Genomic DNA, 14,484 nt, shown 5'->3' on the forward strand with positions numbered 1-14,484 from the left:
CTCATCACAAAGTGCAGAAAGCTTTTGTGTGAATCTACTTCTCCCACTGAACTAGCTCACATGCCAACACCACATCAAGGATGCAAATCCAAATAGAGCCCTGAAGACATCCCAACACAGTTCTGCTAACACCATTGGTACACATTGCTGGTTACAGGAAAACAAGCCCAGCTGGAAACTCACCAGAATGCTGGTTCTCACTCCTCAGCCCAACCTGGTGTTCCAAAGCTGGAATTTCCATTTTAATATTCATCTTTAATGTTTGGCAGACAAGTCAGCTAGCCCTTCATCAGAAGATCCAGTGGCTTCCTTCTTGTCTTCTTAAGAAACTTTCTACTCTGCCTTGACCACTGAGAAGCTGTCACTAAGATGTTGTCATTCTTCCAAGTCACCTCACCAAAACACCAAGATGAGGAACTCTGGGAACTTTCAAACTGGTTTTCTGCCTGTTCAGTTCAGTTTCATTTAATGACTTCTAACAAGTGAAAGTAATAATAGTAATGAAAAAAATGTATCCCGTTTAAATGAAATTGTGCCCTTCAACTCTAACTGCAATCCTCAGTGAGGGACACAGGGTGCTGAGGAAGGCTGTGTAGCTTCAGTTTTGCTCTCTGGCTGGACTGCAGAGAACACAGACACTGCAAAATTTGTGTTAAGATCAGTTTTCCCCAAAATGCAATAGTTTCAAATATACAGCTCCTGGCTTTAGGAAGGCTGCATAGTGACTGGTAGGAAAAAAACAACAGCTAGTTTTCCAGGTCCCCCAGAGCATGTTCCAGTCAGATGTAGGACACCAGTGTAAGAAACAACCCACAGAACAGAACAGAAGGTGGTGGGGGTTCTGTATGCTTCCTGTTTTATGTACTCTTTGCCTATCTATCAGCAGATCATGGGTTGAATCTTTAGTATGGACTTGGTATGGCCACGCCTATGTTCTGGGTTTTGGCAACCACCAGAGATGCAAAACTCATGACTGTGCATGATGTTTCCAAAAAGCCTTTTCTAGAACATTCTGCCTTGGAGACAATCTCGTGCCTCCTTGCACCTCTACTCACATTTATTCCTTTTAGATACACCTTGAACAAAGAACAAGCTGAAAACACACATTCAGTAATAAGATCATTATTTTTTATGCCCAGTTTCAGGATATGGATAAGTCATTAATGGGACAGAGAATAAAGAAATCTACATCAGCAATAGTACAACCAAAATGGAAGTGTTTCAACAACGGATTCATCTAGTGTAGTAAAGTCTTAAAACACCTAGTCCCTTCTTTCAAAAAACTGGTTTGTGAAGACTTAAGCAATGTGAGAACATTCATTTATGCAGCCTGTCCTATGAAAGTACAGCTGGACTGCAGAATTCAGAGAAATCCTTCTAATGCAATCAGAAGCTGATGAGTTAGGATTTCACTGAAGCCCAAAAAAGCTGCCAGATGAAGTTTATGACTCAGGCCGAAACAAAGTTAATCTCTATTTTTAGACCTAGTGCTAGCAGGCATTTCTAGATTTAGAGCAAAATTTCAGCTGCAGTTGGGGGTTAAAGATTAGGTGAGGCAGTCTAACATTAGCTCTATCCTTTTAGACCCCTGTCATCTCCATCCTGCAAACTCATAGGTGCTTACTGGAGTGAGCTCTAAACCTGTAGCACATATATCTGCCACACCTGCCCCTTCTAGTCAGAGCCTCACACTTAATTCTTCTTTTAATGTGCCATTCCCAAGTTAAAACTAGAAACACAACCACTAACATACTCAGCCCAGTTACACACCACTCTTCTGCCATCCTTCTGGTATGGATTCCAGCCTGAACCCCAACATTATTTTGGGACATGGTCAAACCAAACTTTAGGGAGAAAGCATTTACAGGCACCAGTACCAAATATGTTTCCCCTTTGCCCCGGTCCAATGTCTAATCTCAAACGCTGTTGTTATTAGAACTTAAAACCAGTTTACAAACCTAGGTTTAATGGTAACACTGGTTTTTAAAGATACTGTCTTCATTGGAGCTAGGGGCTAGTGTGGGATCAGGAGGTGCTCCTGGGCTGAATCTCAGGTTTGGAATGAGCAAAGGCTACACCAAAGCGAGCTGGGTCTGAAAGCAGGTGAGGATCATGCCTGTGGCTGGGTGAAGGCTTGGGCCGAGAGCTTTAACGGCTTCCATGCAGTGGTGCTGGGTGGGCACCTGGGGAGGCAGCAGCAGCAGCATTTTCCTGCATTATCTTGGCATGTTGCCCCTGCTATACCCAGCAAGATCTGACCAGTGTTTGCCCTGTACATGCTTCACCTGTCCTCTGGCACTAATGCCCACATTTCTGAGCTACAGTAAGTGCACAGGCATGCTTTCCCCTCCACGAGTCTCTAAACCGATCGAAAAGGACATCAACTAAAAATTCATTTAAAGGAACAGTAAGGAAGTGTTTGACTCACAGGTAGGCTGACAAGCATTGGGAAGGTTTTCTCTTGAGAACTGAAATTCCTAGTTTAGTTTCTTGCCAATTGAAATTAATGCCAGCTATAATTGCCCTTGAGTCATTGATCCAGCTCTGCGCTGTGGCCGCTTGGGTGTATTTGGCCTGTTTGAGCCATTGCCGTTTTCTTTTGTTAAGTATCAAATGGCTTTTATATTGTCTAGCAATGCGCTGCGTATCACTGGAAAAGGCTCTGGTACCTAGCGTCAGTAAGTGCCTGCAATCATGTCTTTTTTTTTTTTTTTTTTTTAACATCCGAGCTATTTTTGAGCTGAACGGAGGGCTGAATGCTATAGCGTCTTCCTTCCTGTGAATACACCACTTATCTGATTAGTGAATATTGCAATAAATTATGCCCCCTACAATAATTGTACATAACCTGCTGGAGATACAGTGTAGAAAAGGGACTGTGATTACAATAGGATGATTACAACCAGAATAGTTTACTTACAAGGTATTTTCAAGTCTTTTTGTGCAAGCTTTTATATAAGTGGAACATTATCCTTACTCTAGTTTCATTATTCACTTTTCAGAGATAAAATATACATATATATATATATATATACACACTAGGCACAAGCCTCTTCAGTTGACTGTATATTGTACCTCATGCTATGGCTGGAATGAAGCGGGACAGAAAGTGAAATCAACTCAATCTGATCGAACCTCAGCTAAAATTTGGTCTCAGATTGGGCAGAACTTGGGGTAGTTCAGCTGAACGCCTCTTGCACTTCTCTGCTTTGATCTCAGATGATACTGAAATACCTTTTCCTCTTGCTGCCTCCTAAAGTGGGATTAAGATTATTTATGATGAGATAAGACAATATGCTTTATTCACATGTATTGCAATCCAGAATCTTTGATGCAAAAATGCCTCTAGGACCTGGGTCAACCACTTACCCTTCCCTTAAGGAAATCCTCCTAGTAAGACAGCAAGCAGTTCTGTCCCCTGGTCTCTGCTCCTCCTACACTCATGCAACCCTCATCAGTGCTGCTCTGATTTAGGGCAGCATATTTTTAGCAATACTGTGGCTTTGGAGTTGTGGTGAAAAGGACTTACAGACTGTGGAGTCCCTGGTAATTCAGGGAGACAAAGCCGGAAATCCAACTGGTTTTGTCTCCGTTGGCTTGTGGTTGTATCTGCTTTCTTTAACATACAATTACTGTTTATGACAGATTGCAAATACATACAGTATGGGATTTATATGGTAGGTGCAAGGTCCTGAAGTTATTGCTGTAATTTTCCATTGAAAATAGCATTTAAAACAGAAAGCAAGCTTTCAGAAATGGATTAAATCCAGATGGTACCAGAAAGTTGATACAGTCTTGAAGTTTCCACAGCTGAGGGTGTCTGGTCTGCTGAAGTTAGAAAGGACCAGCATTTGTCTTAGGCCTGCATATGAAATAATCCCCTTTTTGGTCTCTAAAAGTCATACATTCAGATGCATGGGGTGCACCACTCACAAGTGCGGAGCTGTTCTGCCCTTAAGGGCACCCCAGTCTGAGGGGTGGGATGACACCAAAGAGGACCTGGGGGACCCCCATGTCAAAAGCACATCACTATACAATGTGCTACCATGTGCGCTTTGCATGAAGCATGTCTGACAGCAATTCAGCTACGCTTGTGCAACGTTACACAGACCTGCCATGGAGTTAAAATTTCCCGTGAGTACAGCCACGTGGCTGCTGTGCCAGAGCTGGTACCTCTGCATCATTTGGTGTTGCACTGTGTGGCATTACCGTGGAGGGATGAAGCAGCCTGAGGGATCACTACACAAGAGCAGTTAACTCCAAAGACCCTGCACATGGCAGTCTCCTGCCTGATCTGGGACCAACAGTACTACCACAAGAGGGGCAGAAGAGCAGCACAGCTGTGAAGTTCAGATCTGTTCACCTTAAACATGAGTCAGAAGTCACGATTAAAAAAACCCAACACTTAAAACCCTCAAACAGAGAAAAGGTCAACTTCAGTGGATAAATGGCTCCTACAAACATTTCATCCATTATCACTGTGGGAATCCTTCCTTAGACTTTTAAGTGGTACTTGTAAACTTTGCCTTGTTCTGTGATGTGAAAATACTTTATGTGTCTCTCTTACTAATTACTGAACATCTGAGAGAGCAGAAAAGACCAGTCAAAAAAAACCCCAGGTGCTTGGAAAGTCAAACACTGAAGAGCAATAAAGAAATTAGATGAGTTCTGCCATTTATGATTTTAATTACCGTGAGCTAATTCAGCTATGGGATAAACATAGAATTCAGATAAACGGGAATTGCCTTGCCTTATTCGAGCAAGACATAAGCTTGCCCACCACCAGACTACTGAGAACAGACAGAATGCAGGAGTATGAATTTGATACTTGGTTTAAGGCAACTGGAGAAAAATTGTCATAAACCTGATTCTCACAACTACGTATTTCATGGAGAGTCTGGGCATTTCTACCCCTTACACAAAGTCATGTGCCCATAGCAAGATTTCAAAGCTTCACTGGCATGTTACAGGATGAGAAGCAGCCAAGAGAATTATGTAAAAAAGAGTCATGTCCATATAAATTACAAACTAAAGCCCACAGCAGTATCTTTTTCATAATAGCATGATGATCCTGTCTGCCAGAAACCAACATCATTGGTAATGCTTATCTCTCAAAGCAGTTCTATGTATCAATTTATATTTCAGGCACTATCTTGCAATTAAATTTCGAGGCTTAAAATGCCTGTTTTCCATTCCCTCTGTCCTTCCAATTCTGTGTTGTCCAAGATTAACAAATCCTCCTCTGTGGCAGCAAATTAATCAAGTTACAAAACAAAACTGTTCATTAGAGCTGCAGCACACCACAACTGCCATTAAAACCTCAATATTGCTATTTTTTGTCTTTAATTTTATGGTGCTGTTTGCAGCAGTCTCTCCTCTAAGTATACACAACACCACAATAAATAGAGTGATACGCCCTCAACTGCAATGGGTATTGATGTGCCACGAGCTTGCCATGTGTTACGACACCGGAGCCCTTGTCTATGGGGTTTTTGATGTTTACAGTCTGCAAATTCTCACACACGTGGGCTTGTGCAGGATTTGCCAACACTTGACCTGAAGCATCCTGTTAGCCCATGTTCACTGATGCTTTGCTGCAGAGGATAAGCAGAGATGCAGCTGCACTTCTGGCTTTAGCAGTGACCTTGCCAGTGCTCTCTCTCACTGTCCAACCACCCTTTTCTGGCCTTTTCTGCACCACCCCATACCGCCCCCCCCCCCCCCCCCCCCCCCCCCGCAAAATCATTAGTCTTCTTCCTTCCTGATCCTTCACCTCTTTGGAGAGAACAGGCTGACCTAGCAAACAGTGACAAGTTATGCAGGAACTCCTCTGTCCTCTACACCAGGGTTTTGTAAGCTGGCTCAGGCATGGACGGGCTACCTTTCCTACCCTCATAGCCTTAGGGAATGTCCTCTGGAAATTCATAACCTCAGCTCCTCAGGAGATTTAATTTCTAATTTAAAATTTTTACATTTTTTGTTTGTTGGTAGGAATACATGGAATTTTAAACTCATTCTGCAAAGGTAATACTGTAAAGCAAGAGACAACCTTGCATTTTATATAGAAGCAAGATGGTGTCTTTTGCTTATATAGAAAGTAATGACAAAATTCCATAGTTTTGGACAATTGGTATAAAAATACAAATTGTGTCTTACCTGCCTCCCTCTGTTCAAGCAAAAGCTGAGCTACTTCGCTCTAATGTGGAAGCTGAAACATATACCATGGTAGCCTGCTCCTAGACATCTCATTTCACATTCAGCAAAGAAACAAAACAAGAAAGCAAAACTGCAGCCCTAAAACAAAATATGGACATTGGCCCTCCCAAGGAGTGGCTAGGTCCCCTGGGAGTCTACTGGACAATGCAGCAACCCCATCAAGAAATCTCCTCAAACCCTGCAGTTTGCCTGAGTCAGCTGTTGCATGAAGCACGGGAAGAAGCCCTTGGGTTATGCACCTCTGACTTGCAACTGAATTATGCATAACTTTAAACATGCAAAATGAACCTTGGCCTCCAAGTCTTGCTGTATTAAGAAGCCCTTTATATAGCTTAAGCTTAAGCAATAAGGTCTTAATCTGAGGGCAGCAGAGCTTTGAATTTAGCCCCTATGAAAGGCACCTGGGCTGGTGTAGGCTTCCATCCTGACTTGATCAAGACAAAGAAACCAGAGCTTTGCTGCAGGGCTTTCCACCACGTCCCGCTCCCACTCTGAGGCACACAGCTCAAAAAACCACAGTCCTCAGAAATGCTGGGAAATCATCACGACTCAGGCAAACTCACCTGTCCTCCAGGAAAAGCCTCTGCAGTGTTATTTAAAAGCACCTTCTTGCCTTCCGCCACGCCTTACTTAACTGTGCAAAGGGGAACACAAGGAAACTGCCCATGAAACTTTCTTTTCTATAGCACACAGATCCCCAACTCTTGCTTATAAAATAACTGTGATAATCTTGTAGCTTCCTTGCTTAAGTAGTACAGAAGAGCAATTCGGTTCAAGCTTTCAGATCTGAAATAGTCTCCAGCACTCAGCTGCTCTGGTTAAATATACATCAGCAGTACTCATGCATTACTAGCAACCTGAACGGCTAAACAAAACACTTCCTTACATAGTCCTGGTGTGTATTTTGTAAGTTGTAACAGTACGTGGCCTATTCAGTCGTGTAATGTCCTAGCTCTGTCAATGAACCATAGTCATCCACTTGGCTTGCTCATAATATTCCAGATTAAAATGTACCCAGAACCACGGGGGCATTTTTTGTGATGCCCATAGGAACAGCAGCATACCTTGTCTTTGGTCTTGTGTACACACCAGCTTTTTCAGCTTTACCAAACACTTCAGGTCCTGAACTGGAGGACTCAAGGACTGATCAAAGAGTTTTCCTTGCAGTTACCAGCAAGACTGTAACAGCCTTCTGCTGAAAACCAGAAGCACTGGCACTACGCAACTGCACGCTGCAGCCCTGCTCTCCCCACTGCCCTCCTTGTGTCTCCATCTCCTGCTGCCCACCCACATGCTCGCAGCCTGCCGGGAACCCTGCACTGAGGCCATGCCAAGCAAATAGCTTCTCCCCAGGCATGCTGCGGGATCTGCTGGAAAGCTGGAGCGGTGTTTAGCTCCCCACATAGTGTCAGGAACCGGGACCTCCAGGGTCCTGCTCCCCTGCCTGTGCAAACACTTGGAGCTGGAAGCCAGAGCCAAGCAGGGAGGATGCCGAGAGGGTACACATGCAGGTGATAAAAAACAGAAGTTAAAATTAAACTGATTCTGTATGAGAGCCTGCAAATGTAAATTAGTCCTGTCTGATGGGAGAAGCATTACAAAGGGAAAACAGTGATCTTCATCCCAGCGCTGGGGTGTGAGAAGGAGCTGAAACACTCACTTAGATGCTGTGGCTCTGTCCCTGATGGAGAACCTGAACAGCGCATCAAGGGTATGGTGGTGGGATGGCTGGAGACATCTCTACCGGCTTATCCAGCTGCAGCTTTCCCATCCTCTGCATTTCTTTTCTCAGGGGACCGCTCTGTTTCCTTTGGAGATACTTGTGATGCTGTGATTATTTTTTTTTCCCAGTGTTTATCAAAAAGATCATCAAAGTAACAGTTTTGCCTTAGACTTTTCCTGCTCATTTGTGTGTGTGTTTGTATACTTGGGTGTATCTACAGTAAAGAATACAGAAGCAAATTAGTTGACTGTTCCCTTCATTCCTGGTGCACATGCATGCATTTTTATGTAATGACCTCCTTCAAACTGGCACCACACAGAAACAAGATCTGGACCCAAAACGTCCTTCTGTTAGCACTGGCAGACTAGCTATGCAAAGGAGCCAACAGCTGCATACTACATTTCTTCAAAATTTATAGGTTGCTATTAAACCAGCTCTGTCACGGTGTAAGTGGCTAAAAGTTTAGGGCTTTCCTTATTTATTTTCATTGCTTAAAACTTTGCAGATTCATTTTCATTCTTCCTTAGGGAACCACATTTTAAACCTCTCTCAAGGTGTGACGCAGCACTGGAATCATTCTTCTTTAGCTAGGCAGTAACTTTTCCTTGACCTGCTCTTACTTCCTTCTCCTCAGCACATGCCCCTGCCTCCCTTTCCCTGCCTACACAAGGAACTTCAGGGTTGCTTTGATGCACTTGCTCTAGATGTGGGGAAACAGAGGCTCAGGCATCACAGCTTGCAATCTGAAGCTGTTTGGTGACCATGGCAGGGATAGCAAATGTTTCGGCTTCTTCAGAGCTCAGGTCCTCACTCCTTGCTCCCCTCCCACCCCTTGCAGGGCAGAAGAGGGCACACCAGTTCTACCATGCCCCATACCCACTCTCCTCTCAGGCACCCAGTACTCCCTCTTCCCCTGGGATTTTGAGAAGCCAGGCTACTTTGGCAAAACAAGGGCCACATCTCTTCTCCATGGCTCTAACAAGGTGGCATAGGGTCAAGTCATAACCTTATCTCTAAATCTTCTCTAAATGAGATTCAGTTCAGTTTCGTTTAAAAGCCAGATGTGGCCAGGAGGAAATATTATTATTATTTTGTCCTTTAAATAATTTAAGGAGAATCCCAAAAAAAAGTTGCTGGTCAAGCATTTTCCAGGCTGGCTTACGGCTTTGGGAATCCAACTTAGAGCAGTTTTAAAGGGGCTGATTTTCCAAATGTGCTTAGTACCCACTTTCTGCTGAAAGTCCTACTTTTTACAAGTGCCTGTTAAAGGGGAAGGTATAAAAACACCCAACCTGACCAGTGTACTAAGAATCCAATCTTGGTTTCTATTTTGTCTCCAGCCAAGACACTCAGAGACACAAAAAATTTCTATGAGCCAACAAAAGTCTCCATGACAGAATATACTACTGCAGAAAATACTGGGTTCAGAGCCCTGGAGATTAGGAGCCATTACTTAGTGACAGCTCAGCTTTCACAGTGGAAGCAGGAAAAAGATGTTTCACAAAATAGGTATATTATAAATACATTTCCTTCCAATCACTGTGAAATCAGTCCATAAGTGGATGAGGAGATCTTCAGACACAGCTCCACTGATCAGCTGTGGTCCACTGCTTTGCTTCTGATCTCCTAGCAGATATGTAGCTCTCAGACATGAAAAATTCCTGAATATTCCTGATTAGCATGGCTTTTTCCATGAGCAAGATTATTTATTTCTTAGCAGGTCATATGTTTGCTTGCTTCAGCACTGTCTTCCATGCATCTTCCAGTCAGAGTACCAATCAAGTGGAAATTGCTTGAGATAAAATCTTCAACGCAAAAGCAGAAACCTATTTCCACCCGATCGGCAAATTCCCGTTTTTTGGTTATAAACTCTTTGGTGACTTCTGGTCTGTATTTGAACCAGCCCATTGACTACAGTGAACAGAACATTTTATCATCATTATCTGGAGTTTGTTCTTTCTGCGCCCCAAAGGAATTGCACCTGAGCTTTCAATATGTTTCAAAGTTCAGCTGAGCTAAAAACGGCAAAGATCAACACTGAGACTTTAGAGAAATCACTGAAAGCCTTCTTGGAGCAGCAAAAAATATTAAAGGCTGTTATCCTTGTTTAAATGCTGTTGATGAACATGACTCAGCCCTTTCCCTGAGGCCAGTTCAGAGTTTTGCATCTTGTCAGTGTTGAGTGACTATCTGGCCTGCTTTGTTTATGGATGGGCTGTTTGGGTTGATGTTGGAAAGAAGAGAGCTGCATGAATAACTGCGTGGAAAAACATGAGTCTGTGCTCTGTCCAAGCTCTGTGGCAGCCAGAAATACCAGCCAAACCAGTGCCAAACTGGAGACTGTGCGGCTGTATCAGCATGGCACCAAGCTTGAATGCTCTTTTCATGAGGGTTTGACTTCCATAGCCTGTGATTAGGCAACTGGATATTGCATATTTTGAACTTAGCAAGGCCTTTGGCTTTGACTCCCACAGTCTCCTTATAAACAGACTGGTGTGGTATCAACTGGATAACTGGAATATAAAGGGGATGGAAACCTGGATGCTCAAAGGCTTGAGACCAGCAGAATAAAATCCATCCGGCAGCCCGCTGATACTCGGGCCAATGTTGCTTAGCACCTTTGTTAGCACCAGAACAGGGGAATGGAGTAAGTTCTCAGCAAGGTCACGAAACAACACCAACCTGGGGGAGCAGCTGGCACGCTGCTAGGTCAGGCTGCTATTCAGAGAGCTGGGCAGGCAGGAGAGAGGGTAGATGGGAACATCACAAAGTTCAACAAAGGCAAATGCAAAGTCCCGTGGTGGGGATGCGATAACCACCTGCAGCACCACAGGCTAGGGCTGGCTGGCAAGCATGGATGAGGCTAGATCTGGCCTCCCAGCCCACACGCACTGAATGTTGCGGGTGGAGTGCAGCCAGGTCCTGCAGCAGCCATCTCAGGGCACCAGCCCTGTGAGCTGCCATCTGCAGCAGAGCTCATCAGGAGGTGAAACACCATGCAAGAAGCGGGGCTTCCCCCATGCAGGCAAAGCTGATGTAGCGAGCACTGCTCCATATTAGCCAAGTGAAGTAAATACAGACCTGACTTCCTCTATTCCACCGTGAGAAAAACAAAGATACACAGGAGAAAAGGAATGGAGGTGCTGTGGTGCTGCTGTGTCCCTCGCACAGCCCTTGGCAGCTTCCCTGGATCAAAGGACAGTTCCCTTCCCTGTCTGGGGCAAGTCCACTGCCACCTGCCCCAGCCAAAGTCCCCAATGGGGATCAGTCTGCTCCAGCAGCACAAAGAGATGCCTGTACCTGCATCTGTGAAGGCTCAAGTCTTCCAGTATTTCTTACCCAGCCTGAGGGCTGTGTCCTGCACCCTTTCAGCTCACAGAGAAAGGCAGAAGGCTTCTGTTGGAATTTTGAGAAGACCAAGGCTCAGTGCAGAGCCTTGCAGAGTGTGAGCTCAGCAAGTAACATGCTGGCAGAGACTCACATCTGAGGATACACCAGCAGAATAATGAACGTGTACGTGCTAGCTCATGGCACATGCAGTTAGCTCAGGCATCGACAACACCCTTAAGTCCACAACTCAACTAATATCCCATTTCTCATCCAAAAGAGTTTGAGGTCACTGAAAACGTTCAGTCTTTAAATTTCTTGACTACATAATTTGCTTTCCTCTTTCAACCTTGGGATAAAACATTTACTGATAGCTTCGGTATAGCTATTGCTTTGTGACTCCTCTCAAAATGAAGGAAGTTGAGCAATGGTATATCCCTCTGTTATGTACTGCTATCAATTTAAAATGTTTCTGTGATATTTCAGAAAACTCTTCTTTCACAACCTCTTCCTCTATCTGAATAGCAATTTGTTTGGCTCATTACTTAGGAAAACACTTGCCATGTAAAATCTACTACTTCAAAGCAGGGTTAATATGTACTCAAGGTTACATTGCTCTGTTATTAGTAACACTAACATATATAGGGAGAAAATTACATTACTCTGTTATTACTAACACTAATATATTTTGAGAGCTATACTTACATAAGCAGATGGATAAGGCTTAACCCCACATGCTTTTGTGCAGAAATCAGACTCCAGTACAGAAAAATGCTCTATTTTGCATTTAGAAGAACTGAATATTTGGCTGTAGAGGAAATGTGGGTTTGCTTTGTAAGCAGAGGTTAGTAATTATCAGACTTGCCCATGGCTGTTTCACTGGAGGTAGGAATATGAATACATTCATATTTACTGGTGCTTTATAGGGAATTACAGGTCATGCTAACACACGTAAATTCAGTTTCTGTTTGAATTAATTGCTATAAATGCAGACAACCCAATTCAAAATTTTCAGTTAAATTGTCAGACATAGAGATGGAAATACATAGAAATGCCTTCCCTGAAAAAAAAAATTAAATTATTTCAAAATAAGACAGACCTATTTTCATTTTCTGTCATCATATAACACTGCTTTGCCTTCTGTCCTCCTCCTCCTCCTCCTCCATTTGTGCCTTCCCTCTCTCTGCCCCCCTTTACCTTTCAGAGCTGCAGCATCTGCAGCATTACCCACAGCTGAGCTTCCCCATAACTGGCTCGAGGAGAGCTGATAGCAGCTCACCCTTAAATCTAGAGCGTACAGCAGCTGCGTCTGTGCTGGTGTTTCAAAGCAGGCAGCGCACAGAAAGGTTCAGGAGACATAAAAAGCTACTGAAATGCCAAGGTAGGAGGAGTAAAAATAACTCCTGTGAGTGTGATTGATCCTCGGCACACCAGGAATGCTGAGAAAACCAGCGCCATGGGGTCTTGCCTTGCCACATCCAGAGCGGCTGAAACCTCTCCATGGAGGCAAAGGTCCCTGCCTGTAATTTATAATTAACATCTATGCTGCTGCAACACCTATGGGCTCTCATGAGGAGCCACAGCCTCCCTGTGGAGCAGAAAGCCCATGCCTGCCCCAAGGACCTCGTTACAGTGCCTGCTTGGGAGGCAGATGTCCACAGGGCAGCCTGGGGGGTAAAGCAGGGAAGGGGAGGTAGTGCTGCCCCGCACGATGCACGCCAGCCCCCTCCCCAGCCAGCTCAGGGTTATCTAGATCTGTGCAAAGGGCAGAGGGCGACCTGCTGGAATAGTTTTTCTGAATCTAGCTTTACCATCATTATCAGGGTTTGGGTTTTTTTTTTTTTAGTTTTTTCTCCTCTCTTCTTAACTACAAAGAGCAGCATAGAGGAAAGCAGGAAAGAATTTCTTTGAAGATTTAGCAAAGAAGTGACAGCAGATGATGCTCTCAGATGAGAGGAAGCAGGGGGACACAGCTTCCAAGTGTTGAGGGATGGGGAGGGAAATAGGATACAAGTCGTCCTTGGGTTACAGCAACCCCATATCTGGTCCCACTGGCAGAGCCCCCTCATCTGCAGCCAACCCCTGTAGTGGGGATGAAAGACAGATCAGTGCTTCGGGAGGAGAGATTTCTTCCTGCACAAGTTGGGGGATACTTTCCCTTCTCAGAAAGTAAGTGGGAGGCTGCCTTCTCCTGGGAGTTTGGGCTGCATTTCTTTCCTCTGGACAAGTAAATAAAATAAGATTCACGTATAATCATTGCAGTCCTTGATGTCCACTGAAAGCTTTAGGGACTTCATATGGGCATTATCATGTATCTCATTATCACACTAAATCTCAACAACTCCCAAAGAAGTCAATATTCGGTTAATATTTATTACATCTGCATCTTTGCTAGGGAAATGCAGATGAGATTTTCTCTGCAGATCTAACTATCAGAAAAAGAGTTCCGTGTTCTCTACACAAGAAAATACGGCAATGATACCCAGAGAGGTTTTAATTTTATTTTAATAATAACTTTTTTTTTCCTCCCTGTCTTTCCTTCTGCTGATTTTCAACCCTTCCTCTCAGATCAGGACCTCAGTCAAAGCAGAACTAAACTGTCCTATAATTTCTTTTGCTGGCTCCAAAGTTAAAAAAGCTTCAGAAAGTCAAAGAGAAAAACATGAAAGTGAAAAGTGAGGGGGAAAAAAAACACCAAGCTGCTTGTGTCCCTTTTATTTCACATTTAATGACACAAAGGGAAAGAAAGGGGCACATGGGAGCTCCTGTCTCGGTGAAAAATCTACAGGTAAAAAGAAGAAGTTGCTCATTTTGAAATACTTCTGAAGGGAAATTGTTGACTGCTGCTACAGAAACATGCCTGTACTTCTCGTTTCTTAGTAGCAGATGTGGTGCGCTGGCTCTAGCTGCATGGGATCAATGTGACCAGAGCTGCTGGGGACTGCGAGAATCCTCTGCTCTGAAGTGGCAGTGCCACAAACCGCTTCTGTGCTTCCAAAGAATAAAGAAAAAAACCCTGAAAGCAGCAGCATATGGGACATATGCCTGGTGTATGGTACTTTCACAACCAGAGAAGCAATTTCTGCTTGAGCATTAAATCTGCAGTCTTTTGCTGGTAGTGGGGAAGGGGTCAGGGTGAGGAGCCAGTCCAATACAAGCTGTTTGGTGTATTCACGCTGACAGTCCCTCCCAGGCTCTTTATCCTCCTGTTCTTCTCA

The 14,484-nt window shown here is 44.0% G+C and overlaps 1 protein-coding gene across 1 annotated transcript in view; it reads right to left on the bottom strand.

Annotated features, from left to right (window-relative positions):
* Window positions 1-14,484, bottom strand: part of MYRIP (myosin VIIA and Rab interacting protein) — a 340,631-nt gene that overhangs the window by 281,527 nt on the left and 44,620 nt on the right. The gene's annotated exons all lie outside the window — the stretch shown is intronic.

The sequence above is a fragment of the Falco punctatus genome (genome assembly GCF_963210335.1).
Source record: "Falco punctatus genome assembly, chromosome: 4".
NCBI classification, from domain to species: domain Eukaryota; kingdom Metazoa; phylum Chordata; class Aves; order Falconiformes; family Falconidae; genus Falco; species Falco punctatus.